The following is a 15726-nucleotide window of genomic DNA, read 5'->3' as shown; positions in this document are numbered from 1 at the left end:
ATATATATATATATTTAAAACTTATTTGTAGCCTCTTCATTTTTCTCCTCCTTGGGGGAGGTGCTGCAAGTTGGAGGCTGGAGAAGTGAGGAGAGTTTCTGGTTTATATGGTCATTTTTAGTAGGTTGCCTTGAGGTGTATAATTTTTAGTTTTGTATGTTCAGTGAGTTTGCATGTTCCATTTTTTACTGTAAGTGACTTTGACTCTGTCGCTATGTTTTGCAGAAATAATTGCTTTTATTTATAACAGGATTCACAGGTTCAATCTTGCAATCTTTCTATATAATCGTCCACACACTGATTCCCCCACCCTTTGCCTATACTCGCACTATGACTGTTATTTGTGGTTGCTCTACAGTGAGGTAGGCTGAGGAGAATGCTCTTGTTTGGATAACTAGTATTAGACATTAAGGGCGAAGCTTGAAAAAGAGACTAGTGCTGCATGTAAAGACAAGACTGATGTAGGATTTGATTTTATTGGGGTACTTTTAGTTGAGTTAAAGGATTAGTATTAGGGTTTCCACGGTATATTTTTTATTTTGTGACTGAGGAAAGCTATGTGGTTATCAGAGCTTGCTTATAGGTAGGACAATAAGATAAGATATGGAAGAGCCAAAGGTTTAGGGTGCGAAGGACGGAGGAATTATACTAGTGAAAATAGGAGCAACTGTGATGGGGCTAAGTACGGCGAATTTAAGAACTTGAGAGGAGGAGCTTACATGTTTGGAAAAAGAAGAAAGATGTTAATATTGTGTAAGTAGTGTGAGACAAAGAAACTATATAAAGAACTGAGAAGAGGAAGTAGACACCTATTAAATTGGAGTCAATGAAAACACAAATATACAAGAATAACAACCTAATAAGCACATGAAACCATAAAAGAACATAACATAACCCCATGTTACTAAATACAAAATGTAAACCAGTAAGATGTAACTCGGGAATGCAGATGATATATTCTTGCGAGAATCACAAATGTGATTCCCAACATAGCTTCTTTGCCAAGGAGTCTGAGTGTTCATCCTCCAGTTACTCCTGATCCCTCCATTGCAAAACTGAAATTAGTTCAGACTCAGAGCCTCTCTCTGCCAGATTGCAAGACTTCTTTTTTTTCTCTCATTGATTTTATTGGTACATTTTAGGTATACAGTACAGTTACATTCATTATTGGGATCCTGTACCTTTACATGACAGGTCTTGGTTCTCATTTTTTCCCCTTGTCCCTGCCCTCCCTTCACCCCCTTCTCCCCTCCCCATTTACAAACACTTTATTTCCATTTTTTTGTTTTCTCATATTTTTTCTTTTTCCTTATTTCTTTTCCCCTACCCTTCCCACTTTCCCTACACCTTTAGCCCTTTTCTTCCTATTTCACATTGTCGATTATATCATTAGGATCGTATGTACCTTTATAGTTTTTCATACCAGAGAACCTATTTGGTTTTTACACATGTGTAACTTATTTATTTCATTTAGGAGTATATCCTCAATATGTATCCATTTTCCTATGAATGAATCTAATTTCTCATTCTTTATGTCTGAGTAGTATTCCATTTTATAGAAAAACCACATCTTCTTTGTCCAGTTGCCAACTGATGGGCAAAATGGGTTGTTTCCAAGTTTTAGCTGTTACAACCTGTGCCACTATAAACATAGGTGTGCATATATCACTGTGATATGATTCTTTTAATACACAGCAGAGGGATGGCTGGGTCAAATGAAACATCTAGTTCCAGCTCTTTGAGGTATCTCCATATTGATTTCCATAGTGGTTGCACCAGTCTGCACTCCCACAAACAATGGAGAAGGTTCCTTTCTCCCCACAGCCCCACCAGTATTTGTTATTGATTGATTTCTTGACAGCAGCCATTCTTTGTGGGGTGAAGTAGAATATCAGTATTGTTTTCTTCTGCATCTCTCGAATGACCAGTGATGTGGAACATTTTTTCATATATTTACTTGTTGCTTTTACCTCTTTGTCTGAGAAATGTCTGTTCATTTCAGATGCCCATTTTTGAAATGGGTGATTATATTTTGGGGGGGTTGATTGTTTATATATTCTAGCAAGCACTCTTGAAGAGTTTGATCCAGGCCAACTTCTTGAGTTAGTAACTCTTGGTGTCCGTTCCCTGGGTGTGATGGTGACTTCAGCAGACAAGCTCACTAACATTAAATGGTCCACTGAGTCAGGAATTTTCCTATGCAATCAATTCAACTACAATAATAATCAGTCCATTCTGGTAGTATCTATCAAGGCTAGTTGAGGTATAAAATGTACCATAAGACCCCACTCTGGGTCTCCTTTTATCAGTGGGGACATGGTGCCAATGTGAGCTTCTAATACAACTGAATCTGGTATCTGACCTTGGGAATTGAGTCTATTATGATCACCAGTCCCTGCCACTCAGGGGTCTCCGCCAGTCTGCTCTCCAACTGCTGGGAGTCCCCCATGATGGTCCTTTCTTCATCCCCTCTGGGAACTTGGCAGTGTGAAGCAGCAGTGGAATTCTTCCCGGACTCAGGTTCCAACACTCAGCCCTTCCCTACAGTGATATCCTGCCAGTTCCTGCTTCACCCAACTCTGTCCTAAGGCGTTTGTGCTGCAGTCACTCCCCAATTGTTGATTCTGGAGGTCTGCTTGCGAAGCAGTATCTTGACTTCTTCCTGCTGTCTACAACTGCATGAGACTCTCCTGGTCCTGGTGCAGTTCTCCAGGAGCAGAGAAGTTGTTAGTTTCCCTTTCCTCCCAACTGGAAGCTATCCAACTGCTGTCAATGGCATTATTGTTTCTGCTGTGTAGCATGCGCCACCTCTTCTGTATCACTTAACCCTATTTTCTTCTCTGTCAGTACACTCCTGGTTCCCTGTATCATCCTCTCACTTTGCTTCTTTTCTAAGCTGTTGTTTTCCAGACTGTAGACACTTTGTCCTGGAGAAGCTGAGTTGCTGGCACTCCTTGCTCTGCCATTTTTTCTATGTATTGAAAATTTTACTTTATTTTATTTTATTTTGTACCGGGGATCTAACTTGGGACCTTGTGTTTGCAATGTTGGCTTCAGAACCGCTGAGCTAAATCCCCGGCCTAGTATTGAAAATTTTAAAAGTTCATTGATTAATAAATGGAACAGGTAATTAAATACATATTCACAAAGAAAGGTCAAACCAAATGTCTTTATTAGTGATTTCTTGCAAGTATTTAAAGAGAGAATAGTATTAATACTTCAGAAATTCTTCCAGAAAATGGAGCAGTAAATACTTCTAAACTCATTCTGCAAGGTCATTATTGTCCTCATGGCAAAGCCAGAAGAAGATATAAGGAGGGTTAGCTACAGGATGATACTGTCCATGGACATACGCATAAAAATCAAAGCAAAATGTTGATAAACTGAACATAGAAATATTTTAAAAGAATTATATGCCATGGCTCAGTTATTGATTAACACGCAATATAAATTAATGATTCTGGGCCGAGGATTTAGCTCGTGTTTCCTCCGCTTGCCTTGCAAGTGCAAGGACTCAAGTTCGATCCCCAGTATCAAAATAATAATAAAAAAAAATAATGATAATTGCAAAGAAAATAAAGGTTCTAATTAAGGGCATAGATGATCTATTTTGTGTATTAAAAGAAAAAAATATATTCAGCATGAGAATTCACTGCAAATAAGTATAAAACTCACTGCAAAACATCAAAATTCTAGGAAATATTTATAATGATTTATAAGCTAGTATTAAAATTTCTATGGAAATGCAAAGGGCCAAGAATAGTCGCAACAATAACTAAAAAATAAAAATAGGTCAGAGGACTGACACTACCTAATTTAAAATCTCCTGAAGCCATACTATAATAACAGTGTGGCAGTGACATGAAGATAGACACAAAAGGCAATGGAACAAAATTGAAAGTTGAGAAACAAAGCATTTACATTTACAGTTAATTGATTTCAACAAGCACTTAAGTCAATGGATAAAATATTAATTTCAATTAAATATCCATTTACACCAAAAAGGAAAGTAGAGCCACACCTACACGTACACAAAAATTGACAAATATTTTGATACAAATCTAAATGTGTTACATAAAAATATAGAGTCAAAACAAACTATAGAAGAAAATATTCATGAAATTGCACTAGTCAGAGGCTCTTAGTAGGGTGTAGAAAAAAGATTTATAAAAGATAAATGAGACATTTACTTCACTGTAATGAAACATTTTCTTATTTCCAAAGACATTATTAAGAAAATGAAAAAGTAAGACACAAAACTGGGAAAATAATTATATATTTGAGAAATGTAATTTTATATTTGAGAAAGAATCTGTATACACAAAATATGAAAATCTTTTATAACACAATAACATAAAAAGCATTTGCAGTAAAATAGGCAGATCACTTTAAAGATAAGCTTTTCTCAATGGACACATGCATGGCTATAAGCATGGGAAATACTCAAAACCTTTACATATTAGATGCAATTAACAAGACAATGCAAACCACTTGACATGCAATAGAATGCAGATGATAAAATGATGAGCAGTATCAAATTTGGAGAAACTTAACATTTATACATTGCTGGGAGAAATATAAAGTGGCACAGTCATTTTACAAAATCAATAGCTTAAGAAGTTAAACATAAGCTTTTCATATGATCCAAAAATTCTACCCTCAGAATTCTTGCTAACAGAAGGAAAAATATATGTCCACACAGAGATTTGTAGGTAAATATTCATAGCAGTATTATTCATAACAGCCAGAGGCTATAAACAATCTAAATGTCACAACTGCTGCTCTGATAAACAAATGTACTATTCATGAGACAGACAATTTATCATAATTAAAGGAACAAACTATTGATATACACTACAACATGGATGCATTTCAGAAAACAAATGAGCAAAATAACTCCATCACATTTCCCAGTAGAAGTCAAATGAGAAACACCACAATTTTCTTCATTCTAATTATGTAAAAATGGACAGAAAAAGAAAATTTATAGACAGACTGAAGATTAGTGGTTTTCTAGGGCTGCATTTAGAGAAGAAATTAACTGTGCACACTCATTTATAGTGGGGAAATATTTAGAATTGTGGAAATGTTCCAATAGTGGATCTTAAAGGACTGTTGCACAATTTGATAGATTTATTAAAACCATTAAATTTTCAGTTGGTGCACTTTATGACATATGTTCATAAATTGTACTTCAATAAATCTGTGACAAATAACACACAATGAAAATATTACTTTGCTATTGTTCTAGTAATTATGGGTAAGAACTGCATCAAATCAACTCTAATTTTAGGTATGTTGCTGAAATAATCCTATGGCTGTGGGGAAGGGATACATACTAGTAAATTATTAGTTCTGTGCCAACTTCTCACTCTGGAGCCACTGATAAACCTTACCTGATCTATACGGAGAGGATGCAGGAGTAAATTTACCAATGGGAACTACCAGAAGGAGAATAAATGCCACAAAGTGAAAAAATAGTGATGGAAAATTGTAAGAGTAAAAACAGTAGAAAGAAAATTTATGCCACCATTTCTAAAGGAATGTGCATATCTGTATTAAGAGAAGACAAAACTTTTTTTCCCCTTATCCCTGCCCTCCAAATGAGAATCAAGACTTGTCATGTAGAGGTACAAGATTCCCAACAATGAATGTAACTGTACTGTATCCCTAAAATGTACCAATAAACTCAATTAAAGCTGAAAAAAAAGAGAGAGAAGACAAAACTTGCTTTTGTAAGGCTGTGATGGTAAGCAAAATATGATTAGATCATTGTTAGAAAGTTTAAAAAGTAGGAATATCATCATAGTGACTGAAATCATTGCATTGGTTACATGGGAGGGGAAGATCAGGACCCCTGCACTTCTTGTCTTTGCATACCAGTCCAAAGTCATGCAGAAAAAACAATTAGTTTAGTTCATGGATTGGGCATTTATACTTCCACTATAATCCGTAATCTGGACAAGTTCTTCCATTTACAATTAAATAAAAATTATCTTATAAGTCTGAGGGAGGGCATAGAGACTATGTGTAATTATATTGTATGCTTCTTTGTACTAGAATATTAACCTTCTACTCTTCAAAGGTAGCTGAAGTAAATTTCAGCGTTCTAACCTATTCTGATCCTTCAGAAGATTAAAGATCTCTTTAGTTGTTCTTTTGTTTGTTGTTTTCATGGCAAAGTGGACAATGAACTAGAAGAGATTATTTTAGATTTTTGAACCTTCCATGTATTAGCTCTTTTATAGCACTGAATACATCATTTAACTTGTCTAAATTTTAGTTTTGTCGTTGTAAAGTTATGAAAAGCAGTATATGGTCTTATCTCTTCTACAAGGAATGAATGATTGTATATGAAATTACTCAGTAAATTGCAATGCTCTTTAGAAATTGAAGTCCCCTATGATGAATGTAAGTGTACTGTATACCTATAAATGTACCAATAAACTCAATGAGAGAAAAATAAAATAAAAATAAAAACATACAAAATGAATTGAAGTGCTAACTTTAGTTTTAAGTCATAATAAATCATTTATTCTCCTTAAAAACATGTTGACTTCTGAAAGTACATTACAATATCTCTAAATGATCTCCCAATGCAAATTATAGAAATCATTCTTTAAAAAGCCAAATATTTTTCTATAGAGTTAAAAGAAACACTTTCTTGATTTTCTCACTCGGTAGAGGTATTTATTGTAAATTGCCAGTGAAGTCAGCACAATATTGATACAAATTTCTTAAATAACATTTTTGTTTTAGAATACTATAATTTTTATTTGAGAAATATTACAAAAAGAGCATAGAGTTCCTTGAGTATACCACATCCACTTTTCCCTATTATTGACATATTATATTACTTCTGGTACATTTGTCGCAATCAAAGAACCATTATCTGTCCATTATTTTTAATTAAATGCACATTTTCCTAAGAATGCTTTGTGTTTTTTCCTAATGTTTTTCTCTATCAAGATCTTATCCAGGTTATTACATTACCTTGAGTGATTGTCTTGTTTTTGATGGCCTTATTAGTTTTCAGGAATGTTTACTGAGTAGCTTGTAGAATGTCTCTGAACTGAGATTTTTTTTTCCATTGTTTTTGCACATAACTCGAATCAAATTATTATTTTAGGGGAGAAAGATAACAATGCGCTATGTAATTTTCATCACATTCTTGAAGTGGATCTACTGTCAGTATGACTCTTTACTACAGATCTAATTTTGATAACCTGAATGGAGTATCAACTACCATCTTTCTCTGCTACGAAGTTGTTTGTACAACCCCATTCTGTACTATGCTCTTGGTAAATAAATCACTATGTGCAGCCCACACTGAAGGAATGGGGAATCAAATTACACCTCTTTGAAGATGGAGAGACTACATAATTGTTTTTGGAATTTTGTGACAGCAGATTTTATCTCATATCTTTCATGTAGTGATATCATTTATTTTACCATTCATGTCATTATGGATTCTTGATATTTATTTTATTTTGGGAGGTTACAGTCCAATGAGATTATTGTCACTCAAATTGTTTCAGCTTTTGTGTTTTAGAAACTTGAACATTTGGATTGCATCACTTTGACATGATTTAATCTGATGTTTGTTGATTTTGAGAACGGCCTTACTTCCTACCACTACTCAAAGGCCTTGGTCTGGTCTTGTATATTTTCTCCCCTGCCTTTAAATCTATTATTTATTCAAGTAATATTGTTTCTTTTAACTGGAGGTGGAGTTAAAATAAAAAATCAGGTTCTAGGTGTCCCATTGGTGTTTTGGATCTTATTTTTTGACTCTTTCTACTAACAAAACAAGCTAATGTATGTGTTTATATTTACTCATCTGTATATAAAAGTGTATAAATGGTTCTCTTTCGAATCATCTATGTTTGTACTCAAGCAAACATGAGCTCACAGTGACGGCCACATGGACCCTTCCAGCTTTTTGCTTTGCTCACTTCCTCCCACCCACCTCCTCATTCCTCAGTCCCAGTAAAACGCGAGAAGCCCCACCATTTGATTTCTAAAGATCTTTAGATCAACACTTTGTTCTATCATCCGCGGGAGGAGGGTGCTTCACACATTGTTATTACATTTAGATTATGTTGTCACACTCTGTGTTTTATCCTCTGATTCCTGAAATTCCTAAATATTTTTTTAAATGTAAACATTGTTTAATGTGTTATATTGAAGAATTCTGGTGAGTTTTGACAAATTATTTTTTAAAAACTTCTGATAAATATAAAACCCTAACAAAACCTCCTGCCAAGATCACTTTGATCTTTTCTACTCTTATGCAACTATTGGTCACAATTTTGTTTTATGTAATGCTATATCCCCCTATACACAAGTGGAGGACACGGAAATTCTTATGGCCAAGCAACGTCATCTTCACGAAGTGTTTTTTGTTTTGTTTTGTTTTACTTTTAGGCAGATATCTCAATTAAACAATATGTACAAATTTGAAAAACGTATTGGACTGGTGTAGCTGCAAATTTAACTGATTTTGTACAGGATGCACTTCAAGATTTTATTAAAATTAAAACTTGTGAAGACTGCGTGGAATAAACCCAAAGAGAGTCTCAACTTGACAAGAGAGATTCTGATTCATTTCGGTGGTGGGCCTCTCTTATCCGGATTAGTCATTAGGAAGACTGAGAATGTTTTGCTCCCAGGTGAACATTGCAGAGGACCTAAGAAAGTACAATTCCCTAATGCAGTTCTGCTTATGCTGTGCTGGGTGGCTTCTTATGTCATCCATATGAGAAGACTATAGAATGTATCCTCTTATCCTTCTCTGTTGAATAGATTAATTTTTAAGTTTCAATAATAGATTGATTTGAAAGCAAATAAGAATTCCTTAATAGAGACCTGCGGAAACCATTAAAACACCTATCAATTTACATTTCTATACCATAACTCTTGGCTATGCACTTCATTACTATATGACAGGTAAATAGGTAAAAATTCATGGAGCAATAAGCTTTATAAAATGTGTACTGGATTAACTAGCCAAAGCAAGCAAACCACTGTGGAAAAACATGTTTTCACATGGGAAAATAGTAAGTAAATTTTAAGATGGGATAGTTGGTTTACATAACAGAAGAATTAAATTGCTGGTAAAATTAAATAAATTATTTCAAAAGTTAAAAAAACAAATTTATATAATAATGAAATGAAAAGGAAAATGAAAAAAGAGGAGAGCAAAATAGGATGAGACACAGAAAATGTGCTGTGACTGATGCAACATCAAGGAAATGATCTATCCCCTAAATATTTTTTCTCAAGTGTTAAATTAGATCTGTTTTGACATTAATATTTATTTTTATATTCACAGTCTATAATAATTCTGTTAATACTTTATTGAACATTTATTTTGAGCTGGGCATTGTGTTAATCTCTTTCTAGAGGTGACTTCATTAAATCCTCTCAAGGATTTCTGTAAGGCTTGTATAATTAACTCGTCATTTCCAGACACAAGCACAAAGGCTTAAAATGTTTCCATGTTTGTAGTTAATGGTTACACTCCAAGAAAATTCAAACTCATCACTTAAACCAACATTTTACTTGGTGTAAAACATCACTCTTACATACTATATTAAAAAAGCATGACTTGAATATCAAGTCCACATAGTCAAATAATATAGTTCTTTAGATTTCAGAGACTTATTTACCAGTGGCTAAAAGGAAGATATATTTTCTGAAGGATCAAAAAGAATAAATGTTACCAGCATGTCCATGATTCTTCGAAATCAGAAGCTTCCATGTGTTATTATGATATGTGCCAAATAAAAAACTAGAATGTTGAGTATATATCAAGGGTAGGCATTGTCCATACAGTGTGTGTGTATGCACATATGTGTAGGTGATACATGTGTCCCTGTGATATAGGCGAAGAGTTCTCATCATTTCCTGTTCTTGAAGATGATTACATTAACCTACGCCATAAGTTTTGAAAAAATGTTTCAGAATTTTTATATGCACTGTATTACATTGGTGATGGTAAAGAAATATGTGGGAAATGGTAGAGATTTTTTTTTTAGAGTTCTAGCTTTCATATGAAAACTTTTGTTATGTTCTATGACAACATAGATTACATATTTTTAATTCTTTTTATGGACTATAATTTGGAGTAGTTTGTATTCCAAATAATCATCACCTATAATATATTTTAAAAATTATTTCCCATATGAAGACATGATACACAAAATATTTATGTAAGTATACCCTCTTAGCCTGAAGGAATTCAGTGAGAAGAAAACACACTTGTCTTACATTTCTGTCTGACAAAATAATTGTACTTCAATCCATATTCTATTAATATGGTAAATTAATAGAAGCTGTGCACAATGATCTTTTTAAAATTCACAGAGAGAGTTTCAGTGGAATTGGAATCACAGAGTTAGAATATTTCTTATGTGCTACATTGGTTCAATACTATGAGACCCCCCAGCACTCTAATATTTGAACCTCTGGGCATTGCTTCACACAGGGCTGCACGTGGTATTAGCTATTCTTCTATTACTTTTATGCTTACTGATATTTATTGTTGTAGAGTAAAAGTTGACAATGGTGATGTCTAAAATCATTGAAAATAAAATGCAGCTAAAGTATCAAACTGCAAAAGTACTAAACCAATACACTGTATTCAGGGCAGTAATGCAGCACACTCCAGCTCAAAACTGGTGCAGTGACTGCCATGTAAGTCTGTTTCAAAAGTGTCACAATATATCTCCAATGGCTTCTACAACACATGCGCCTCGTGTCCATAATGCATAATAGGTATATCAAGAGAATACTTTGGTTCTGCTGTTCATTCTCCTAAAACCTCACGTATGAGTCTAGGGAGTAGGAGGTAAAAATAAATATTAGTAATTAACACAGTACCTGCCTTGGAGTAACTCCCCTGCAACCATAACTTGGGTAGACCATGAACATTTAAACTAGATTTTTCTCTTGGGAAGATATCTTTCAATTGAGGTTTTTCTGTCCCTCTTACTCATGGTTACCTAACTATTCTGCAGACTTTCCAAACATCACTCTTCCTTACATTGCCATCCCCACCATATCAAGGGAACCTAAGTAAAATACCAGCACTGCACTGAAATCAGCAAGATGTGTTTTTGTAAGCTCTAATTTCTTGTCACTGAAGCCTATCTCTATTGTTGAGCATTGAGAAAAAACCAAATAGGACTGAGAAAGTGTTTGTCATATTGCTAATATCATGAAATACCCTATTTTATTCTTCTGTCTGGAGCAACTACAGGGAATTTTGTCTCCATGTCATTAACACAACCCAAGTATCAGAAAAAGGATAATATGTACAAATACCCTATGATATGTAAAAAAAAAAAGGTGTCATGTTCCAGAGAGTGAAGGAAAACCAGTTAAATGCAGAGCAAAGGTGAAATAGGAAAATATAGGAAGATGATATCCCAAAGAAGGTAGAGAGTGGCCCTAAGTGAGGAGGAGATTAGTCTACCACAGTCTGGAGTTCATTTTGAGTTTATTCATCTCTAGAATATTAAGTAATCCAGAGATGACTAAAAGGTAAGTATTATAATCAGATTTGCATTATTTAAATATAAGAAGTGTTACAGTTGAGTTTTAATACTCTTATGTGCCTTATTTAAGAATAACTTCAATGTGTTATTCTATTTTAGGTAGATTTCATATAGATATTTGTTTAATCACATTTGTAAACATATTGGATGATGATAAATTCTGAGATCTATAGATATAAAACAACTCTATTTGTGTTCATTGATAAGAAAGGAGAAATATATGATAAAAGAATCTAAAGTGTATATCTGAAGTAATAATGAAAGAATATATCAAAACATGAAATACCTAAAATATTATTTTAATGTGAGAACTTTGACTTGATAGAAGTTATCCACCATTACTATTTTACCAAGTCTTTGAGTATTTTTTTAAGTCTTTGAATTATTTGCCTTCAATATATCAAGAATTTTGGCATCTCATTTTTATTTATGTAGGTCACAGTCTTCTTTCACTATATTAACAAATGAATTTACTGAACTATTGGAACCATTTCTAACCATACCATTTGGCACAACAATGAAAATATATATAACATTAAGAATTTATATCTATATAACATAAGAAGTCTGTAGATGTCATTTAGAAAGAGACAGCCAGTTAAATTGAAAAGTAGGCAAAAATGTAAATAATAAAGAAAACAAATGCAAATAGGCAATGAATACAGAAAAAGAAATTCAAATTCATAATTGGAAAAATTAAAAGATAAACTGAAGTAGGGTATTTATCCATCATCATATTAAAAGATTAAATATTTCATAGTAATCATAAATTATTATCAGAATAAGGGGTTGGCATAATTTGTGTGTATGGTAGGGATGCAAAGTATTTGTTATCCTGGCTTTTTTTCTGTATGCATCTGACAGAAACATTTAATCATTACACAGGAGGAAATGTATTTTAGTGAAGAAACATTTTCAGTCCATAAAGAACATTTCCATCCATAGAAACCCTTTAGATAAATATAAACATTACAAACACATACCCATATATATAATGAATTTACGTAAGGGGTGTCTGGGAAGAGAAAAAAAAACTTACCGTAGACATTTTGCCTTTCTGTGTGCTTCTCTTACAGCATAAAATGCAGATGTGATAGCTGGAGATTCAGTAATGAGCTATCTGTAGCTCGGAGTCCATCTTGAGAATGGAATCTGGTTTTAGGATATTTCAGTAGAAATGTGAAAACAGTCAGTGTTCACAGCGACAGTGGGTACATGGTAACAGTTCTAGAGTCACCAAGTTTTGCATGTTTACACAGAAAGGAACAAAACGCTGTTAATAGAGCCTTTCTGTTAAGAGGGTGAACGTGCTCTTACTATGCTCAAGACACCTAGTTCTCACTCACTGTATATGTAAAATCCTTTTTCTAACATCTGGGAACACCACAATGCCAATAACTGTCGTGGCCAAATCTGGACTAGTACCTAAAAATTGTTTTTTCTTCCTAATTAAATTAAATTAAATTGGGCTGGGTAAACTTGATATTGTTGGTGGCAAAGTACTGGCTGGAAAAAGAAGAACAGGTTTCAGTTGAAGGAAAGGCAATCCTTCAAATGTTGGCTTGGATTCTTGATTTTAAAGCTATAACATTGTGAATATCTTTATTCTTCTTTTTAATACTGACCAAGATATTTTGAATTACTTTACTGTGAATCATTTCAATTTGAAATAGTATCATATTTTGAGTCACAAATATTGAAAGTCTATTTTGTCTCATTCCAAAAATATATACTTTGCACATGTAGATTCAGTAATTTAGAAAATGCTGACTTTTACCATGTTGTGTTATGCTTTCAATTCTATTTTATGAATGTTTACTTTTAATATGCTCCTTTTTCCCCTCAGGACCGTGTTGCTGCGTTCATTGCTAAATATGATTTCCTCCATTTCTATAAATTCCCCATTCACCTCTCAGTGATACTGTTATTCTTTCTTCATTTCTTCCTCTCCTGTGCTATACATTTTCCCACCCTTTCTTCCTGACTACTACTATAATTTTCTTACTAAAATGTCAAGCCAGTACATTACTCAGCATTTAAATCATACATATTCACTAATGTTTTATTGTTATATTGTTAATAATAAACCCTAGAACAAAAATATCTTTAGATGAAACAACATACTTTATATAGAGCTCATATGAATATAATGGGCAATATTAAATGGCATATAGTTCTACACAGGGCAATAAAACTTACCTTGAAAATATGTTGTTTTTCTGTGAAAACTTTTCCTTCTTTATAACATATGGTAAATAAAATACCCAATAGGGGAATATCTACTTTTTATTTTTATATGGAAAACAATAACATTTATATACTTATATATTATAAATATTGTTAGTTCATATATTTATAAATTATACATTCATAAATTTATTTAATTATTTCTAAGATTTCACAAGAGCAAGAAAAATTATTTGTGAAGTAGAAATCGTGTGGGAAATTTTTTATGCCTATTTTTACTGAATGGATTCTTTCAATGCAAGGGACACTGGTGTGAGATATAAAGTAGTATTTTTTAAGTATTCAATGTAAAGCAAATAATCATTATTTAATTGTTTGATGCTAACAATTCAAATGCATTCTATTCTAGATAGGTCAGCAGGTGTTTCCTGGATTGAGTCTTAGCTTTGATTGTGTTGTTTTTTTAACTTCCTAATCAATAGGTCTGTGCTGTCCAAAGCAAACTCAGACCCTGTAATCTGAGAATACAGGACTTTCTGGCTCAGTATTTATTCCACAGCCATACTTATTTTGAATTTCTGCCTGACACAACAACCCAACTGCATTCCAGGAAGGCTTTGCTTCTCTCAGCATCCATGCCTTTGACAGTGTCATTCGTTTCATTTATTGTCTGCTTGCCACTTATCACAATATTTTTAGTCAAACTTTAACCCATATCTCTCTCTGTAATAAAGCTTCCCTCAATCATGAAGTAGCTATCATTTTTCTTTTAACTGTGATGATTGTTTATTCACTAATGTATAAGTAATTGTCACTTTTGTTTTCCCAACATTATTGTGAAAGTTAGTTGTGATTGTTAATTTGGCTGGGTGAAGAGATGCATAGCAGATTAATAAACTACACTCTGGGATGCATGTGTGGAGGGTTTCCAGAGATGCCTGACATGTAAGTCAGTAGCCTGAATCACCTGCCAATTAGCCTGTGGCCTTTTGGAATGAAAAGAGGAGGAGGAAGTCAGTCTGCATTTGTAAAGCTTCACTGTGCTTGGGTGGGAGTGTCACTTTCTCCTTTCATTGCCTGTGGACACCAGACATCAGCTGTGTTCAGCTGTTCAGACTAGACTCACCAGCAACTGTGTAGGTAGCTTCCAGGCCTTCAGACTCAGACTGGCCAAGAATCCTTAATCCCTTGTTCTTGGCTTCCAGCTGCTGAATCTGCTGACTCTCCAGCATGCAGACAGACATTGTGGGCTATCCCACCTCAGGTCTTGTTTTGTTTGTTTGTTTGTTTTTGTTTTTGTTTTTTTGGATCGAACTTGGGTCGTTGCACTTGCAAGGTAGGCGGAGGAACCACTGAGCTAAATCCCCAGCCCCAGCTCTTGTAATACTGTCTAGTAAATCTCCTTGCATAATTTTAGATAGGTAGAGTAAATAGTTATTTCTTTTGATTCTGTTTTCTAGAGAATGCTAACCTATACAGTCATAAAGTACATTTTATTGCACATTGTGATCCTCAAATTTTTCTGCTTAATCCCCCAAAATTGCTTAATGAGACTTTTTGTAGCTAATACAATCACGTATCTATTACACAAAATTTCATGTATGTACTTCTATACAGCCTCAGTTCTTTATAACAAACTAGTTCTATATATATATATATGAATTGCCTTTGCATTGTGTTAATGAAACATTTAGGGCTTAGTAGAGTTGTGTATGTCTAGGTAAGTCTTGGACACAAGACTTTGGGTTCTATATGTCTTCACTGAACTCTTTCTCTCTGGCTTCCATAAACTAGGCAGTTCTGCTTCTTTGTGATTTCCCATCATGCTGTTCCTGCCTTGGTGCCAGCCAATCACAGGGTGAACCTGTGACATCATGAAGCAAATAATTCACTTCTTCTGTAAGTTCTATGTATCAGACACTTTGTCTCAGCAGCAGACAAGGTGCCTAATATAGGGTCTCACTAAGGATGAGCCTGG

General features: G+C 33.9%; 1 pseudogene; it reads right to left on the bottom strand.

Moving 5' to 3' along the window:
* LOC104858604 overlaps window positions 1–14992 on the bottom strand; it is a 58383-nt pseudogene extending 43391 nt beyond the window's left edge.
* Between the last annotated feature and the right edge of the window lie 734 nt (window positions 14993–15726).

The sequence above is a fragment of the Fukomys damarensis genome, unplaced genomic scaffold (assembly GCF_012274545.1).
Source record: "Fukomys damarensis isolate Sample0158 unplaced genomic scaffold, DMR_v1.0_HiC HiC_scaffold_38, whole genome shotgun sequence".
Taxonomy (NCBI): Eukaryota; Metazoa; Chordata; class Mammalia; order Rodentia; family Bathyergidae; genus Fukomys; species Fukomys damarensis.
This window is presented reverse-complemented; position numbering and strand designations above follow the sequence as displayed.